At 33.6% G+C, this 12,795-nt stretch overlaps 1 long non-coding RNA gene across 1 annotated transcript; it reads left to right on the top strand.

Moving 5' to 3' along the window:
* Positions 1–267: 267 nt before the first annotated feature.
* LOC129002177 (uncharacterized) lies at positions 268–6,635 on the top strand. The gene is made up of 3 exons (XR_008491550.1): positions 268–375; positions 3,781–3,883; positions 6,481–6,635. It is a non-coding gene; the product is annotated as an uncharacterized LOC129002177 (long non-coding RNA).
* Positions 6,636–12,795: the final 6,160 nt, after the last annotated feature.

Genomic DNA, 12,795 nt, shown 5'->3' with positions numbered 1-12,795 from the left:
TGAAATATCACATTAGATTCGAACCCGAGTCGAGTGTAATATTACCCACAATGCACTTCCATTACGCTTACGTTGGCTTGAAATTACAGCTTTTAAGTATCACGTTGGATTCGAATTGGAGTCGAGTGTAAGTTACCCACAATTCTGAGCGGGAACGACGCTAACGGTGGGGTGGGACCGACACTTGAAGACGGCATCGGCCATATTGCTTTATTGCTTTGTCTTTGTGTATTTGTGAGTGATTCATTCTCAATTCTCAATCTCTCTCATTGAGAATATCGATATTGTGGTGCTAAGTTGTTCAAGTTATTATATATTGTTGGAGCTGATTTTTTATTAAGTTTCATCTAGGCCTATTTCTTCTTATCCATCAAGGTAAGTTCTTATTAGCACAAACTAAGTAAACTCAAGGATTGTGACTAACAAAATCAAATCACCTTAATTACGAGGATAGCCTAGCCTAGGAAGAAATTAAGTAAACTCAAAATCAGTGAAAATTTTGAAAGAACTAAGTATAGCCTTAAGCCTAAAGCAAGCCTCTTTTGAGTTGGTCAGCCTACTTGCAATGAGTAGCCTAGCCTAAAAAATAAAAAGGTTAGAGGTTAGAGGCGAAGTGTATTTAAATATGACCGATAATTTGTTGTCAACTTATCGTCCTAACTTAACTTAGTTTGTTTGAGTTGTTTGTATGCCTAAAAACATTTTTTTAACCAGCCTGGATATCAAGATCTCCATGTAAGATAGGAACCGGTATTGTGGTTTGGTCTAACTTAGGCATTCTGTCTTCACTGTTTATAGTATAGACTATGGTAAGTTATAGCCTAGATTAGCCATAATGGGCCTAAGTTTCGTTGTAGACTATTCTATAAAGCTGGGTTTTTCTAGGTGGGGAGAGAGTAGCGTGGAGAGTGAACTCCTCTTGTCTTAAATAGTTTATTGTTAGGCCTACTGTTTTCCTAGAAGCGGAATGCCATGTTAATCGATTTTCCGCTCTCCGCGCTTCTCTTCTGCGTCTAGGAAAACCCAGCTTTAGACTTAACTCAATGCAAGCTATTTTATACCATGATATTTTAATGTGTAGGTAGGTAACTTATAACTTAGGCCTAGGGACTTAAAGCTAAGTTACTTCAGTAGCCTACTCGATATTTAAGCCTACTTTGTCAGTGACACTGTCAGATAAAATGCAGTAGTACGTTTAATTGCAGTAAGAGTCTGGTCAGCTTTCAGGCGATGAGTTTCTAATATAGGCTACAACATTTCTTCTCCATAAAACTACAATTGGCATTACGTTCACTTACGGTACTTTGATTTAGTCCATTTAACTTAAGGCCTATTTTGCTTTGAGCGACTGTAGTGATAGTCGCACAGCGATTATCGCTCAGTTACTATCACTGTTACGGCAGCCGTTTTGCTTAGAGCGATTGATTTTCGGTCGTCGCACGATTTTTCATAGTTATTTGAATACCAGCACTCACAATGGTGAGGTCATGAGTGCGTGTTGTAACTTTTTAAAGCATCTCCTCAGGGAGGAGTTAGAAGACGAGGCTCTACTTGACCCTAGTGGAAGTATCAATAGACGATCGATAGAAAAAGAAAATACATTTAAGTTATTGATACCAGGGCATAAAATAACATGTTAACTGGGTGACACTTTTGTCGCCCAGTGCTGAGATTTCGTCGCCCAGTGGCTATGGGTGGTGCCGGCATTTTTTTTTTATGATTAACATTTTAAATGTATCGGAATTAAAAAAAATACATAATGTAAATATTTTGGACTATAGAGCTATAATCTTTTCCTAAGAGGTTGTGAAGGGAGCCTTGGCCTGTTACAATGTTCTACAATACGTAATTAAGGGAGATTATATGGACTATTTACAAGCAAATATAATCGAAAACATTTATTAAAAGATACATAGAAATGTGTGATTTTCACTTAAATGTATGCAAAAATTTCCGGGGGGGGGACCATGGAACCCCCCTTTTTTATTGGGGGTTTCCAGACCCCCCGGAAAGTCAGGCGCCACTGTCGCCCAGTGGAAATTCCTTAAAATATGCTCTGAGTGATACGTAGGATTTGGGACGGATACGTATCACTAGATGTCACTAGGTAGAATATAAATAGAAAACTGTAGTGATATCAATGAAAAAAATATATTAATATCAATAAAAACAAATTAGTGATACCAATAAGAGTAGATGAATGTCAGAAAATAAAACTTGGAGTCTAAATAAAAAATATTTATTCATACAAAAAAACTGATACAGTATTAAAATCCACAACTAAATAACACATAGTCAACTTGGAACAGTCAAGCATTTTATATTTAAATTCAAATAGACGAGGATTACCTAAAAAAATGTAAACACAACTATTTGAGCAAAGACAATAGACAATGCACAGTTTGCTGGTAATAAAGAGTCGCCTGTTTCTTCTACAATTAAATATAGAAAATTAAATCAATGTGTAAGGAAAAATAACCAAAACAGTACAACCTTAACAGCACATGAATGGAAAAAGTAATGTGAACAAAAAAGTAAATTAACTTATGGCTATTTTAACCCGTATTATTAATGTGCCTACTGAGTGAACTGGACTGTTTTGAGGTTCAGTGCATGTTTTTACTGTGCATCAGTCGCGGCGCGATTATCGCTCAGACTGGTACCCAGGGCAGTGGTCCGCGTCTGTAGCTAGCGACTCTTGCGATAGTCGCTCCAAGTAAAATAGGACAACGCAAACTCCGTCAGAGCAGTGCCCAGCTCCAATCGCCACGTGACTATCGCTACAATGGCTCCAAGCAAAATAGGCCTTTAAGCTACTCATTAAAATAAAAATTAAGAAAAATGCAAACGAACTTAAACCTAAATAAATAAGTACCTAAGTTACTTATTTAGGTTTAAGTTCGTTTGCATTTTTCTTAATTTTAATCCTTTAGCCTATAGCAAAATGGGCTAGTATAATATAATATAACTTACAATACATATAAAAATAAATTTAATAAAATGTTTTTCGTGGACCCCACAAAAAAAAAAACTTTACTTAAGTATTTTATGGAAAAATAACGTAATCCTAACTTAACTTAATATTTTATTAAGTTACCTAAGTTAAATTATCGAATAAAAGTCTCATCTGATGATATAAAATAGGCCTTTTGTAGGTTTATTGCAGAACTGTACCTGGGTGTTTAACATAGGCCTAAATATTTTATAACTAAAATAACTTAGGTCTAGGCTTAAGTTTAGACACAGGTTATGTAATAAAGACCTTCTAAATAAAGTTATACACATCGGCCTACAGCTGGATTATTTTTAACCAGAAGCGGTTGAGATAGGCACTGTAGGGGTGGCACAATTTTTATTCCACCTGCAGAATTTTAGTACAGACAAAATGAGAGTAAAAAAATAAAAAAATTATAATTTGTGTAATATAAAAATTAAACTGTCATAACCTAATAACTAACCAAACTTGCTGATAATGGAAAAATCAAATGAAGGTTTACTAATCGCCACTAACTAATTTACTACCTTTAGTCCATCAGTGACGTTGAATATTATGAATATTAGGATCGGTCTATTTTGCGCCGATCAGTAGCGAGCTTGTCAAACAGTTGATTTATTAAAATATGAAGGATAATATGAAAGTAAAATCTTGAACTTTGCTTCAGAAATTAAATCTAACCCCAGGTTTGAAATGGGAAGACAAACTTTAGGTCTTAGGGTTTAAATGTAGGCTACTATTCTGTAATAAGTTCATTTTAAGTATTTTTTTTTTTTTTTTTTTAGCTGCTGCACAGAAAATGTTTGGCATAAGTGACGCCACGGAAGCCAAAGTTACAAGCGTTGTTGCTAAGTGGCTTCAACAAGCCAAAACCAGATGTGAAAGAAGGTAAGGATAAAAAATTTTCACCAACTAACTATTCAACTCATCATTAATAGAATTCCATTGGTAGCCTAATAATACTTTACAGTGGACTCAATTATACAGGGGAGGAGACAGTTGAAACTGACGTGCCCTCATACTTGTTACATGATAAAAGTCTAATGCAAAATATATAAGCCAATAATGTTAATTCTGTAAAAATAGCCAAACTATAGACACTTTGGGATAATTACTGTAAACAAAACACAAGATGCCAAGACTTTAAGCCCCCCATACACTATCGAACATGCCACCCGACCTGACAACCTGACCTGACGACGGACCCATCATCCAACCTGACTTATGTCGGGTGTTTCCCACACACTGTCGAGCATGTTACCCAACAAGTCAGGTGAAATATTAGTTCTGAAATGGATTTCGAGACGACTGTAGCTATTTGTGGGGAATTTTTAGCGATGATTTTTAGAGCCTACGGAACGAGGCTCTTAAATTTTCACATTTATTTTTAACAAACTTTAAATCACACTCTGGATACAGTTCCTTGCACTTTTCCATCAGAATATCGTGCTCCTCTTTACACACATGTTCATTGCAATAGAGTTTACTTTTGACATCACACAACACCTTCTGGTCTCTGTAGAGTTAAATAAATTCTGGCCAGAACTGTTTATTATCATTAAATTACATTAGGGAAAATGGGACGGTTATCACACACAACTCGCTAAATACAAGTCAACTGGAAACTGTGGCTAGTTGGGCGAGCAGTTTGACGGTTTCCCACACACGGTCCAACCATCGATGTATAATAACTCCCGTGCATAATAAATCGATGTATAATCGCTGTATGTAGTAGAGTATTATACATCGATGGGTCCAACATGTCAGGCGGACGGCTCGAGTCGGGTGGTGCTATCGGACCGAGCATCCGACCTGACATATCCGTCGAGCATGTCGGGTCGGAACCCACACACCGTCCAATATGTTCGACAAGACGTTGGATCCCGACATGTCCGACCAACATGTTGGATAGTGTATGGGGGGCTTTATACCTTTTAAATCTTTTAATCTATCCATCTTCAAATCTATCCTACAAGACAAGTTGTTTCAGTACCGCCCACTTCCTCTGCCGATCCAGTGTGGTTAAACCGTACTGATAAAAATTGTCTGGTTTAAGAAATATATCTGCTGAGTGCAGTCTGGTTACTAGGTGTTCGGGTAAAGGAGTCTACTGCATAATGGTTTTTCATAAAATTGTTTTTTTGTTGTTTATCATTATGATTACTCAAGTACTGTATAAGCTAAAAAAATACCCCCACCGCAGCAAACCTGCAGACTAAGTCAATTTCCATTTGCCTGAATTGATTTTCAATTAAATGTACCGTATTTAGCCTAATTAACATTAGCTTTAGTGAGTACCAAGGCTTGCTGCTACAAGGAGGGTACAAAAGTGTGCTTTTTAGTAAAATATTAATTACTTAATATCAAATAAATATTCATAAATAAGCAAACTACAACATTTTACAATATTCTCCATAAGAACAAAATGGGAATTAAAAAAAAAATTTTATTTTATTTTCTCCGTAACCAATAATTGTACAAAAACACTTTGATATACTAAATCATTTTTTTTAAGCTCTTTAAAAAGGTCTGGAGAGAAATTGGGAAATTTTTTGTTTAGAGGGTCAAAAATTATAAAAACCCATTTTTACCCCATAAAAACCCCCCCGTAAAACCCCATTCCCACGGTTCGATCATGCTGGTTCGCGAACTTATTCAAGTTTATCCCGCCTTACACTTTCAAACCAAATTTCATCAAAATCGGACAAAAATTAACTTACTCAAGTTAGGTATCGTGTTCACGGACATATATATATATATATATAAATCTATATATACATATATAAAAATGTGAACGAATGGTGATTTTGGGCTCTGGGGACATCAAAATGAAAAAGCAAATCGGTCGCGGGCCTAGGTCTTGCCATGCAACCTACGGTAATAGCTACTTCCCTATAGGGAAATTCGCCAAAAGAAAAATGCTAGTATTTTTATTCTTGTAGAGGGGTTTTCATGTTTCATAGCAATGCTGGGCTTACCTGGGTTAATTTATACAGTAAATGAAAGCTTATATATATTTGTAAAGTATGAGCAAGATTTGTAACAAATGTCTTGGCTTTATTTAGGATAACCAACCAAGAACTATCACTAGTTTTATACTTAAACGATAAAATATAAAATCCCGCAGATTCACCTAACTATTTTATCAAAATGATAATGCCGCAACGCCTAGGTCTCGCCTGAAGTAATGTGAAAACAATCCTGGGCTTGTGTCTAGCATTTTTTGACAATAAAAATGTAATTGTGTTTTATACATATTAATAATTAATATTAATATTATTGGGAAGATCATATATTGTATTTTAATATCATTGTAAGAATAAATTAATTTTCATTTAACAGGCCTACACTGGTTGTGAGTTAAACTGTGTTTAGTTTAAAATGTTGCTTACTTGCCTATTTTTTTATACCAGTTACGAAATTAATCATTTTGGTTAATTATCCTTAAATTTAATATTGATTCTACTTGTTTTGACTTTTTTCAGAGGGAAAAAACCTGCCACTGTGGACAGTGGGGATCGAAGCAGTTCCACTCAATGGGGATGAAGATCTTGTTGAATAGATAACTTACTCTGTATTATTAAAGTAATCGTAAAATGGGGAATTTTTGAGGGAATTGTTTGTTGAAAGTTAAAGATATGAAGGCATTTTCAAATGTAAATGTGTTATGTAAATCTTCAATATAAATCTATTTAGACAAATTACCTCTTGTGTTTTATTTTTAATTTCAATGAATTCTGAATTCTAGTACTGAATAGTAATAATATGTAAAATTGTAGGGTTGAAAACTATAATAACTCATGTTTTCCTGGTTTTTTATAAAAATAAGTTTTTAGATGGTATCTCGCATTTTTATTTAGAGAAGTGTCTTGGCATTTAACAACTAGAGGCATTGAAGTTATTAGATTATGTTGTGATTTTGAAAAATTATCTGAAATATTGGAAGATTATATTGTGCTATGCATCTCAACCTAAAAAATATGAAATTTTTATTACATGTGTCAAGACTGTGTGAATCCTGGTAAAAGCATATGAATTAAATTTTCAGAAATAAAAAAGAGCTTGTAAGTGGCTAAAAAAGGATTATTTCTCGTACTCTTCAATTAATATTCAAATTAGATGTTTCAATTTTTAATCAAATTAGACATTTCAAGTTTCATTAAAATTAGATCCTTCAAGTTTTATTCAAACTGGAAGAGCGGGAACTTCGACGCATGATTTTAACTTGAATCAAGTTTACCAACCCGATCCTTCAAGTTTGCAGATTTGACAAACCAAACTTATTTCAAGCTTGAATCAAGTATTTTTTCAATTTATATTTAGATTGGATAGTTCAAGTGTTATTCAAATTAGATGTTTCAATTTTTATTCAAATTAGAAATTTCAAGTTTTATTCAAATTAGATGTTTCAAGTTTTATTCAAACTGGAAGAGCGGGAACTTCGACGCATGATATTAACTTGAATCAAGTTTACGGACCCATACGAGCAAACTTTATTCAAGTTTGCAGATTTGACAAATCAAACTTGTTTCAAGCTTTAATCAAGTATTTTTTGCTATCTGGGATCTTTTTACCAACAGGTTTTCTCCTAGACAAACAAGTAAACATACGCATGTTTCCTCACTCTTCCACAAAACCTGAGACAGGTTCGGAGGATAAGATATCAATATAATCAGCAGAACACTAAAGGAACCTAAACTCTAGAGCAACGATCCAGGCCAAGGATAGACTCGCTGGGATGCCCGTGTTTGTGTTTACACTGTTATCAGCTGTTTGGTTATGGCACTTCCGGCGCCGCCATCTTGGACATCTCATTGTTGGTTGTGACGTAACAGTATTTCCGCCTGTTCGAATGTAAGTACTTAGTAGACGATGACTATTAATTGGCTACAGAGTTGGAAGAATATTCAGACGAATTGACAGGTTCCATTTCAACTATGATTTGGTGTAGAACTAAAAAAGTAAAATTCAGCTCACGATAAACAAAAGATTAATCCGGGTCATATGACTCAGTCTGGTCTTCAAGGCAGAGCCGCCCAGTTAGTCATAATAAAAAGGAAAACCTGATGATGTTGGTTCAAGGCCCAACCAATATGTTGCAACAAGCCACTGTTCCTGGCAAATCCAGGTCAGCTTCCGCCAACGCACGAATTTTCCGCCAAGGACGATGAAACAGCCTTGATCAGCTGTTTACACCAGCGCAAGGTTTTTTTTTAGAAGAGATTTTAAAAAGATTTTTCCATCATTGCTTTCTACTGGAACTTTAGTTAAACATATTTACATTGCATTTGTTACTCAAAGAAGTTAGCCTATAAGATGAGAGTTGGTAACTTAACTTTTTTGTTATTATGTTTACCTGTTTTAAAAGGAAGCTGCGGCTTAGAGGAGTTTGGATGAATTAATTTACAGTAGGGCCTACCTAATATTGATGAGACAAATACTTCCCTTAATTTAGTCTAATAGCCATTTGCTTGGTCATAAGTACTGTCATGCATCCTAGAGGTATTAGAAAATTGTAGAAAAAAGATGCTGTACTTATTCATCCTAGTAAACTTAGTGGGTACGTCCATGTTGGGGATATGTACTGTACAAGGGTAAGTGACCACAGAACTGAATCTGACCTGGACCAGTCATGTGGCATTTTCTAAGGGTGTGACAGTAGGACTGAGTGGAATTATTTCCCCTTTCTCCCTGCCTAACCATGGAAATTCCCATCGCCCTAACCCTGGACTCATACACATAGGTAGTAAACTAGTGAGGGTTCACAGAAATATTTACCCTGTGTACATTTGTCAACACTTTTCTTTGTAAAATAAAAATTAAAACAGGTATAATTGCCTTTTTATATAATAATAACATTGTAATAAATATATTTATGGTCTAAAGTTAGTTTAGGAAATTTCTGTCTTGATCTGAACAATTCTCTTTGAAAAGACAGCGAACGATTCCATGAGGTGATCCGTTCCCAGCGCAACGACCTAGTGAATGACTCCATTTTGTTCAGTTCTCTTGCCTTTATGTGTATAGGTAGGGAAAAGGGAGGTGACCGCAGGGGAACGGGAAGAAACCGACTTGGCTAGGGAGATTTTGCTCAGTCCTATTTTTGCACCCCTGAAATTGTCCGCATGGAACCCTCCTGCGGACCAGATAAAATTCAGTCCTGTTGTCACACCACCGAGCAGGAGTTAGATTAATTTAGTACCATTTGCTTCTAGTGGTGTGAATCAGTGTTATTGGGTGTTGTTCTCTCACATTGAGCTGGAGATGTTTGCCGTCATTTTTACTCAATCAGGGGGGATAGGGATACATACATGAAGCCATGAGCCAATTCCCAAATTTGTTAGTTTTTTTCCATTATAACAAAGTTGTACAGAATGTTGATTTTCTAAAAGAGTTACCGGGCCAGTCCTACCTCCAGTTTCTAGCTAATTGTTCCCTCATCCCTCTCATATGCCACCCTAATTGACACAAGCTTTTAATTTTTACCTGTGGATGGTAGTGATCACAATTACCTTAGATACCATAGGTTTGGTGACAGGCGGTGTGATCTTTCATTTACCGCTCATTTAATAAGTTTAATGTAATTGGGTTTAATCAGATTAGGTTTTAATTACGATTTTAGAAGACCATCAGCCAGATGGCCTGGTCTCAATTCCCACAACGATCAAATGATTTCGGCAATGAGATAATGCCACAACCTGTTTAGGAACCAATCTTAGCTGGTGGTCCATCTATTTGGATCCAAATATTAATAACAGGTAGGCATGGTCAACTGCAGGGGAGCTTTGGCACCCTAGAGAGAAAACTGAACAGGGATAAATAAATTGAAAATGTTTTTGAAAGACAATTACAGCTTATATACCCAAATTATATTTTATTTTCACCCTAGGACGTAAATTGACTATTTTTGGGTTGAGTCACAAAAAAAAACTGTTTTGTGACAAATAAAATACTTAGTTAGGTACTTTTACCATTATTAACTCTTTATCGTCTGATTTGTTGATTGTTGAAGTTGCTTTCATGAAAAACAAATAAACATGGGAATATATGAATCGTTTATTGCAGAAACCCTATAGCCAATTTTTTTTAAATTTTGAATTTTTAGTATATTATTGATGAACAAATTGAAATACATTATTAGGTGTAGAAATCAGACAACTGCAAAAATGTTGGTTATGGGGTTTCTGCAATAAACGATTCATGCATGTATTGATACTTTAATTCCAAAATTACAAATCAATTAATGCAGCAGTTGGCCAACGAAGGCCTATTGTATCATCGACTGTTGCATACTCAAGTTAACATTCTAGCTATATGGACAAGCTGTCACATTTTTTTATTAAAATGAAACATAGTTCTATAGCCAGCAGCAACAGATTGTGCTAGTGTGTAAAATTCTACTTCCGTCCTTATTATTTGTAACCGAGATAGTTGATGGGGGCATTACAGATGCTTTAGGTTTCAATAAGTTGTCCTATCAGTGTGATTAGGATAAAAGCCTGCATACTCATCAGAAATCAGTAATTTAAATCAGCGGCTCACTTTAACCACATCTATTAAGATTTTATAATTGGTGACAACTTTATCATGGGGATTGAATGTCTATTGATATAACAAGACAATAAAGTTACAGTAGGTATACACATGTTATCTTTCAGAGATTTAGTTTGAATTTAAAATGATGAATAATTTTGTTGTCTTTTAAACACATTAATGTTTATACATTACTTCAAACAATTGAAATCATAATATTTAAACATTAGTTTCACCATTTTAGTAATTGGAGTTTTAGGGCTTTATAATTTTTTTTAAATCTAGACCACTATTAAATACATGATTTTTGAATCTTCTAGAAATTGTATTAGTTAACCAAAGTTGTATTAGTTGGACCAAAGGCGGTATTTAAAAACCATGTACAAAATTAAACAATTTTAATTCAACAACAAACTTGATCAGAAAAATCATAAATGATCACATTGCACACTCAGTAAATTAAGTTATTTGTGCTAAAATACTGATAATACAATAAATAACACCAAAACAACATTGAACAAACTAAACCCAAAAAACAACTTATTCTTTCAGTAAAAAAACATTTCAGAAAACTACAATATGCAACAGAGTAGCTAAGAATGTAAATGGAATGGAATAAAAATCAGAGATAACTTTTCAAAATGCTATTTTACAATGCAATTGTAATGTATAAGCTTATACCATTCAGGTACCAATATTTAAACGTATAGCTAGCCTACATATTGTAAATTATAACAATAATCAAATGTAACTATTACAAATCCGTTAAAAATATATAGGAAGTAAAATCCTTACAAATAATCTTGAGTACAGTGAATCAAATTGTTGTTTTTGCAAAATGCCTCCATACACAAGTTAAGTGGGCAATGTTAACTAATAGCATCAAGTCAGACGGGTAAAGTAAACATTACTTAACAATAAACAAATAAAATTCCCAAAAAAAAAAAAAACAACCGTAAAAAGCTTTCTATAAATGATTTTTTAGTTAAATAATTTAATGAATTATTATTATATAAGCCAGATATTAATTTGTAAAAAGGTATGGTCACAAGCTGGAAAACCATAACTACCATTACAATTGACTTCATACAAGAAAAATGTGTAGGTTGGAGGAAATCACAGTTAAGTTTGATCCCTTTCTATTACAGAAAAAGAAAAAAAAACACAACTAAAATGTACGGTAAAGAACTGATTTTCTACCTAAGCATAAACACCCTTAAGGAAAATTAATGTAAAAATTAAAGAAAACAACCAAAATATTTTCTAAAAAATAAACAACTTACAAATATCATTCCTGCTGCCGTACATTCTCATTTCTATAAATAATATTAAAAAATTACAAATATAATATATGAATAGATTGAATTGGATTGGCCTTATTTAAGAAATATTATTTCTTTCTCGGTTGCATGCTACCGAATTCAATCCATAATTAATAAAAAAAGTAAAAATATTTTCAAATGAATATTCCAAAAAGGTATTGTAAGAAGTATTTATTTTATTATATCTATATTAGGCTACAGTAGGTCTATTGTGTTTATCGTCTTTAAAGACTAAATACTTAAAATGGTAAATTTAAATACCACCAAAATAATTTCAAATGTTAATTAATTATATTTAAATTAGTAGAGCAACTCTTTGTAATATAATAAATGAATTGCATACTAAATAACAAATAAGTAAATAGTACATAACAATTATGTACACTACTAGTTGATTTTTATAACTAAGTAAACAACTAACATTAAATTAAAGAATTGTTTTTGTAATCTGATATTTTACAGCAAGCAACAACTAAAATATTTCCATCCTTTGAGGTTGTAATATAACAAAAAAAAAATAAAAAGTATAACTTAGAAAAATATTTTATTCTAAATAAACTATATTGCTTTAAAACATTATTTAAAATTTGTAAACTAGTACAGTGCAAAACAACAATAAATAGTTCCACAATAAGCTATCACACCACAGCCACCATTGAACATAGAGTCCGACAATCAATGGAAAAACTGAGATAATCAATTCTGTCAGTGAAATTGATAAAAAGTAAAATCCTTGCAGAGTGCATTAGCAAACATTTGGACCATTGTACCACTTGTGTACTTACAAAGGTAGTCAGTTAATATTACCATTATGGTGGCAAACCCAAAATGTATTTTAAAACACTGTATTTGTATACAGATTTCGTTGCATTAACTATTTTTATGTGAATTCTTCCAGATGTATTTTTCTTTAGATTGAAGCAAATGGGCAAATTAAGATTGGTA

Source organism: Macrosteles quadrilineatus, unplaced genomic scaffold (genome assembly GCF_028750875.1).
Source record: "Macrosteles quadrilineatus isolate MER2022 unplaced genomic scaffold, UCM_ALF_1.0 Scaffold_9__3_contigs__length_116548681, whole genome shotgun sequence".
Lineage (NCBI taxonomy): Eukaryota > Metazoa > Arthropoda > Insecta > Hemiptera > Cicadellidae > Macrosteles > Macrosteles quadrilineatus.
Note: the sequence above shows the minus strand (reverse complement) of the source record. Positions and strands in the feature narration are given on the sequence as shown.